The following is an 8,087-nucleotide window of genomic DNA, read 5'->3' on the forward strand; positions in this document are numbered from 1 at the left end:
TATTTTTTTTTTGTCCAATAATTAGTTGAACTTACTCAAAATTTCTTAGTAATCTGTACGGTTTGCATGCATGCCTTCATTACTCAGAAAAACCTTGTAAACATTACTTGACTGGTTTTACCCCAATAACGATAGCAAATAAAATTGTAATGGTAAAATAAAGCCAAAAATAGTAAAACAATGCCGCAATGCACTCTGGGAATACACTTCCTCAGATCATAGACAGAATTAAGTTGACAAAACTTAAATGGATTAAGTAAATATAACTTGATGCAATTAAGTTATGCTTACTTAATGAAATTAAGGCAACGAGTTTGCATGCTAAAATTAAGTAAACTGAACTAATTGGTTTTAGTGTATTTAAATCCAAACAGCGGCTTTTTTGGGTCGGGCATTGTAAGTTTAGTTACTATTAATCCAATTAAGAAAAGTCCAAAGTTAAAAATCCAGTCACCCTGTAAATCCAAGACTGGTAAAAAGAGTTGTGTAAAGTCTCTGAAATGAGATGCTGGATCAAGAAAAAGCATTTTTACTGTACAGTATGTTTCCGATGGGTGAAACCGAGACTCTATGTGTCTCTCTTTATACACTCTTAGAAAAAAGCGTTCATTGGGGTTTTAAATATGAAGCATAAGGTTCTTTACTCAACTCCAAAGAACCTTTTATGCTAAAACAGGTTCTATAATGACAAGAAAGAACCCGTTTGGCACAAAGGTTCTTTATAGGCTATTATTCATTCATATATTACATTATTCTGCAACATTTTAGTTGTAATTAAATTATTGTTTATTAAACTGTTCTACTTAATATCACATTTGAATCATGCTGATTTTTGGAGGCGAAAAACTGAAATGGCACTCTTCATGTGATATTGATTAACTACATAAAATGATATAAATATATACATTTTCCAACCCCCATATCTTGAATTTTGTGATCATTCACATGCATTCATAAATATATTGGTCTTGATGTTTGTCAATAATATGAAATATTTAATCCGGAAAGGACAAAACAAATGAACCCAAAAGGTTCCATATAGAACCTTTTACCCTAAAGTGTTCTTATTATTGAACCCTTAAAAAGGATTCTGTATAGAACATTTTAGGGGTTCCAAATATGTAACGCTGATAGAACCTTTTAAGGTTCTATACAGAACCTTTTCTTCTATGTCCAAACAAAACAGTGTGTCCAAAGCAAAATACCTGAAAAGTGGTTAGTTTATTCAACACAGTAATCTGAAATGTTTTTTGTTTTTTTGATGAAGATCCCCAACTAGATCCATTGAATGCTATTTTAGGCCATCTCTTATCTGACTGTCCTTGCCCTGAGCATGTCTTTGGAGGATTGCAGTGTGTGATTGATGTGTGGAGAGGGGGCGTCAGCAGTCTGTGTGTCCCCAGGGTGGAGATCCGGTCCTGGGCCGAGGCTTGTAGACAGAGGGGCTGACGGCCTGGGAGCCTGGGAGGCTCAGCGCAATAAATGAGAGTATTGTAAGAGTCAACCTGCTCTCATCTTCATGTACAATCTCTTTTTTTCCCTCCTCTCTCAGCACATTACTAGCCCAGACTATGTGACGACAACCATTGTGTCCGTGCCGACACACACGCATGTTGAGTATAGAGGCTGCAGTGAGATTTCAGAGTCCAAAAACCTGGGAATCCCCTGCCCTTGCGCAGACACACACACACACAATTTTTTTAAAGCCCGTGCACTCTAAACAATGCTGGGTTGTTTTAACTCAATGGGTAAAATATGGACAAACTTAAATGTTAAATGTTAGTTAAATTTTAACCCAACTTCAACTTTCACTTTCATTGCATTTTTAACCCAACATTTGGGTTTGTCCATATTTGACCCAAATTTGGGTTGAGACAATGCATAATTTTTTTAGAGTGTAAGCTAAGATTTGAGCTATCATTGCATCATATTTAATGAGGATTTGTTCAAATCCCTTCCCTTAGTAGGAGCAATTTGTATCCGGAATCTAAAAGATCAACAGAACTGTCCTTAACCAAATGTTTGATTGCTGCTTTCATGCACATTACACATCCCCACAATTCATAAAAACGAATGGTTAATACCAGACCCCATCTCTATATTGTTCTTTTGCCACCCAATAAAAAAGTCTCATTGTGGAGCTTTTGCTTCCATAATGACCCTCTGCGACAAAGACCGAATCTGATGTAGTTCCATATTCATGGAAGCCGCTCGCTCCGACACGTACAGGAGAGCACATTCTCCGAGACGATCACACACACGCATGGCCGAGTCCATTTACTCAAATGGTGAGATAATTGTACTGAAGCCATTAGCATCTCAATATCAGTAGCACACTCCTCACGTCTAGAGCGAGGGAGAGCACACACACGGCCACGTCCCTTAATGGAGGCTGTTTAATGGACCTCGTTCTACACACACTCAACTTGTGATTCTGCCACTTCTCTGCCAAGATTTGCCTCTCTTTAAAGATTAGTTAAAAGACTTCCCTGGGAAGTTCATTCATTTATTAATTCAATTCAAATATTATTTAATCCACACCTAAGCCCTTATTTTGTCTCTCTTCGAAAAGACAAGTTACATTTCTTTGTACAGCACTTTTCACAATCCAAATGTGTCTCGTAGGTCAAACTTTAGATGAGGGTCCAATTCTCATTATTAACTAACATTTCACTAATACTTTTGCCTCAATAAACTACTCATTATTGATTATCAAAGTCACACGTCGACCTGATTGGTTACAAGGTATAGTTTGTGAGATCAGAAACACCAGCGATTTCAAACCGTGTTTTTGAGACGGTCTTTGGTTCACTGCAGTTTTAAAGATAAAATATACTCAGCAATGGTGTTGACTTATGAATTTACACATGGTTCGTCTTAAAGCATATTAAAAACATCACATAGACACATAAACAACATTAAAAGCTTGATTTTCACCACACAGTTAGTAAGGTCGTCGTTAAATTTAGGTATTGAATAGGATTAAGGGATGTAGAATATGGTCATGCAGAATAAGGCATTAATATGTGCTTTGTAAGTACTAATAAACAGCCAATATCCAAGTAATATGTATGCTAATAGTGAAAATTGTTTGTCAAATTTAGCAGATTAGAGCTGGGCGATAATAAAGTTTACATTTTGCGATGATATACACAGTTGGATTTATATAGTATGGCTTTCTGTGAGTGTACTGTGCTTATAAGTGGGCAATGTTGGATATAGACCTACAGTAGTTGGAGTTATTAATTATTATTTATTTATTTGAGCTATTCACAATCATGTTTGTTACAAAAGTCTTAAGATAATAAAGTAGGCTGAAGCAAGGATGCTTATATGCGTATACCCCTATGTTCATAATAATGTTCATAAGTCAACATTATTAATTTGTCATGTGGTATTATTGAGGATTATGTGATGTGTGAACTGAACCAATTTGATATAGTGACCAGCAAAACTTGTTGATGTGTACTTATGCATAAAGACTTAAATTTCGATCATATCACCTATAACAAAGCAGCTTAAGGATGTAAGTTTAAACATAATACTTAAATAACACATGATATATTTTGTCCACTAGTGTTCAAGACAAAAACGACTGTCTGTGACAATCTAAACTCTGCCTTAAACATTTTGGGATAAATTCCCTAAACAGTTGGTTCAACACAAACTCTACCAGTTTAAATGAAATATTATATATATATTATATGTATTATTTATTGCATATTAGAGAATTCGGTTACACTTTGATTTGATGGTCACCTTTAGACATACTCTTCAATATAAGTAAGTAAATTTCACCTAGATGTCAACTAACTCTCATTAGAGTATTAGTTGTGTATTAGTAGACTGTTAGGGTTAGTAGAATAAGTTGACATGTACTTGCATCAAAATAAAGCTTTAGCAGATATTAAAGGTATATCTCATCTCTGGAAAGATGAATGTATATTTAAAATGGGTCATTTATGTCGAAGAAATGTGAAATTATTGTGAATTTGGAGCTTTCTAGTCTGAGAAAAGACAGAAAATGTATTTTTGGTTATGTGGATGAAAGACAACAACTCCCAGAATGCACTTGCTTCGCTGCCCTAGGAGGCCACGCCTACCGGTAACAGAGCGCAGTCGTTAAACAACAAGTCTAGGCTACTAGTGAGTCTCCGTGATGAGTCTGCCCGAATATGTGTTTCGGGATCGCCCAAAATGTCCGGGATTCGGATTTTGCGTTCGACAGTCGCCATTCATTATAACCCCTTTCACAGAGATTCCGGAAAATACATGGATAATGTGACCCGGCATTTGTCCCGGGATTGTTTGATTTCGGTTCATTCACACTGCCAGTGATTTGCCGGGATCTGTGAGTGCGTTCCCGGAAAGACACATGACGTCAGGATGAGACGTGTAACGTACGCGTCGAAAACATGTACACGCGCATACCGTTCCACAAAGCTGTTGAACGATCTCAGCTTCAGCGCGGATAGTGAGGACCTCCTGGTCTCTGCTTCGTTCTAGTTTGCAGACATTTGTTCGTCCGTTCTTTGTTGATGACGAACACAAACTTTCTTCTAAGAGCAACAGAGTCGCGCGATGGCACGAGCGTCATCACTATGACACACCCCTTACGGCATTGGTCCTGGCTTTTGTTCACAAAGAGTTCTGATAATTCATGCTACCCATCGAGATTTGCTACTTACCGGTTATGCGCATGTGCAGACTCACAGATTTTTTTCTCTTTTTTTACAAAAGGTACATTTTCCTGTTAAAATATATAATTTCCCTTTAAAAAATGCTTACTACCATATGAATATTTGTACGGCCAGCCAGCTGAAAAAGAGTAACTGAAATTTTCAGTTACTATGAGGAAAGGTGTACTTTGACAAGTCAAAGATGAATATTTTATGATAATTTTTACTTTTCACACCGTTTTAAAAGTAAAAATAGTCGTCTACAGTATACAGTAGCTACTCATAACTTAGAATTGTATTATAATTGTATTTCATACGACTTTAATCGGCATTCTGTCATCAATTCGCGCTACGGTAGCATTTTTCGACAAGGAAGCAAAAATCGGCAGAACTGATTCCGGCAATGTTACTAGGTCACCAACCCGGCATCGATGCCGGTATCAATCCTGGGTCGTGTTTGCGTTCACACAGAAGGCATTTTCCCAGCAATTTCCCGGGATCAACACACTGTGTGAAAGGGGCTTATGTTTACTATGGCTCGCAGGACGAGTGAGGGCCGCGGTTTACCGATGATTACCGATGAGCGACACCTGTGAGACGCACCGGTCTCGTATGTCTCACGGAGGAGCGGAAATTTTCTTAGCAATGTTAAAACGCACATCAACCGATCACTTGTTTAGCGTTCATTTAAACACATTCGGGAAAAAGAGGATGGTAACCATACTACTCAGCTTTCTCCACAGAACAAGAGCCTGCTAGCTTAGCTTCCAAAAAAAGATGGCCGACACTATGTGTTCATTCTGTGAGTGAGATCCCATCACCCTCTATGAGAACATGCGGGACAGACCCTACTACTGACTGTAGTCTTTAGCCTCTGAACAAAAAAATCCTCAGATGACGCAAAATGACAATTTTTGCGTTATCAGAGGATTTTTTCCAGACAAAAAAATACATAAATCTCTCGTCTCAGGGGGATATGAGGGTAGAAAGCATGGTAATTCGAAAATACTACAGGTTTTTACTAATACAAAGCTTAATGCTAAATCCTGAAGTGTCCCTTTAAGCAAACAGTCTACTAATCCTCTAATGAGAGTGTATTGATGTGCAGCGTTACTTATGTCTAAAGGGAACCATCCAAATAAAGTGTTACCAATACTTCTGTTTGAAAGACAGAGATGGAGAAGAACATTTAAAGGACAACTCCGGCGCAAAATGAACCTTTGGTCTAATTACACATTGCTACCTAGTCAACCGTTATCTGAGATTTGTTTTCATGATTGCCGAATGTAAATAGTTTTATCTCTAAAAACAGTTTAGCCTATAACGCTAGTATAACGCTGGTCTATAGGGCATAGAGTAATGACAAATAAAAATCGCTTGTTATTACCACTAAAAAGGCTCAAAATAGCCCCACACTAACACGACAGCATAACAAGGGTCCCTACATTCAAACCGAAGCATTGAGAACTTTGTCAGTGTCCAAACAGTGTAATAAGAAGATATTTTATACACACAGTCAACTTCGCAAAAACAGGAAGAAGCCATCTTTGAAAAATAGTCTATACCAGTCGATCTACGAATGCCGATCCAAGTGCGCTGAACTGTGCAGAATCTCATATGGTCCGTTGTTTACGGAAGAAACACAAACACGAACCGTTTTCTTCTCTTCAATATGTACACGTAGCCTACTGTTCGCGCTCACCTTATCACCTTATTCACATCTCACCGGTGCACATGGATCGGCGTTCGTAGATCGACTGGTAGGGACTATTTTTCAAAGATGGCTTCTTCCTGTATTCGCGAAGTTGACTGTGTGTATAAAATATCTTCTTATTAAACTGTATGGACACTGACAGAGTTCTCAATGCTTCGGTTTGAATGTAGGGACTCTTATTATGCTGTCGTGTTGCTGTGGGGCTATTTTGAGCCTTGTTAGTGGTAATAACAAGCGATTTTTATTTGTCATTACTCTATGCCCTATATACTAGCATTATACTAGCGTTATAGGCTAAACTGTTTTTAGAGATAAAACTATTTACATTCGGCAATCATGAAAACAAATCTCAGATAACGGCTGACTAGGTAACAATGTGTAATTAGACCAAAGGTTCATTTTGCGCCGGAGTTGTCCTTTAACCAAGTCCAGTGCCAGTCACAGTAAAGTATGGCAGATTGAGGATATCTGCTGTAAGCGGCATAAGAACAAAGACGGCATGTAAATTGCCCCCAGATTACATTTTTGAGTTGTGTTCGCAGTATTAACCGAATACTAAATTGTAAAACAACACAAACAGCAAATACACAACACTATCAGCAATCATCAGTCATTCGCAGTGACTTCCCCCTTTCTTTCAGTTTTCAGTTTCTGTGTCACTTTTCGCTTTATTTTCCTCTTTTCTCTCCCATCCAGGTTGGCATGACAACAGATGAAACCAATGGCTTTATTTGGCGTTCCCATCAGCCTCTGCTCCAGCCAGGCTATCCGAAATCAATCTGAACCTCCCCAAACAATGTTGCAATGTCACCGTACACCTGACAGGTATTGAAGTATTCAGCTCATGTCCTGTATCACGCTGGGATCCCCCCCCTCCATCCCATTACCCACCCATTCAGAGCAGTCAAAGCCCAGAGCTCAAGCAGGCCAAACTGTTATGATCCTCCAGATTTGGGCTCAGATGAAGCGCAGTTTAGGGAACACACTGAACGTCTGTGTTTGGCTGATACACACATACAGAGCCATTACGAGACCTCAGTTGACATGAGATAGGGAGGTCTTGTATCGAGACTGTACAACACTGAAAAACTTCATTGATGCCCCGTCTCACTAATGAAAGAGACAAATTACACACAGACTGGTGTAATGGCCGGTCTGAGATGGGAAAGTGTGGTTTTATATTACTGGGACGATTAAAGGTATTGTTGTTCAAAGCGCCAAAAGTCACATGGTCCTTTGTGTTGATTCACTCTGGAGATGTTTGACGGCTGGATGCTGGATGCGTTTTCACAAACTGTTGCTCTGAAATTTGTCCACAGAGGCCGTGACTTCATTAACCTGCGGTCACAGTTAATTGGTCGCCTCATTACTTAACAAACACAGTAATTTACAGTGAACCAATTGTGGAGACAGTTGCTTTGGAGTCACCTGGAATAGAGTCACACTTCGTTTCTAATCATGTTCACAAGTCAATTTACTTCATGTTGAGTCTATAATGAATATTCAGGGAATCCTGAATATACATTATACTCTACGAATTTAAATGATTAGTTCACTTTTGAAAAAACTTTTGCTGATAATTTACTCACCCCCATGTCATCCAAGATGTCCATGTCTTTCTTTCCTCAGTCGAAAAGAAATTAAGGTTTTTGATGAAAACATTCCAGGATTTTTCTCCTTATAATGGACTTCAA

At 38.4% G+C, this 8,087-nt stretch overlaps 1 long non-coding RNA gene across 1 annotated transcript in view; it reads left to right on the top strand.

The window, feature by feature from the left end:
* LOC120459847 (uncharacterized) overlaps positions 1 to 7,764 on the top strand; it is a 39,263-nt gene extending 31,499 nt beyond the window's left edge. Inside the window, exon 4 of the long non-coding RNA XR_016169237.1 lies at positions 7,090 to 7,764. This is a non-coding gene — a long non-coding RNA (uncharacterized LOC120459847). The remainder of the gene's footprint in view (positions 1 to 7,089) is intronic.
* Positions 7,765 to 8,087: the final 323 nt, after the last annotated feature.

This window comes from Pimephales promelas, chromosome 7 (genome assembly GCF_988280905.1).
Source record: "Pimephales promelas chromosome 7, fPimPro1.hap1.1, whole genome shotgun sequence".
Lineage (NCBI taxonomy): Eukaryota > Metazoa > Chordata > Actinopteri > Cypriniformes > Leuciscidae > Pimephales > Pimephales promelas.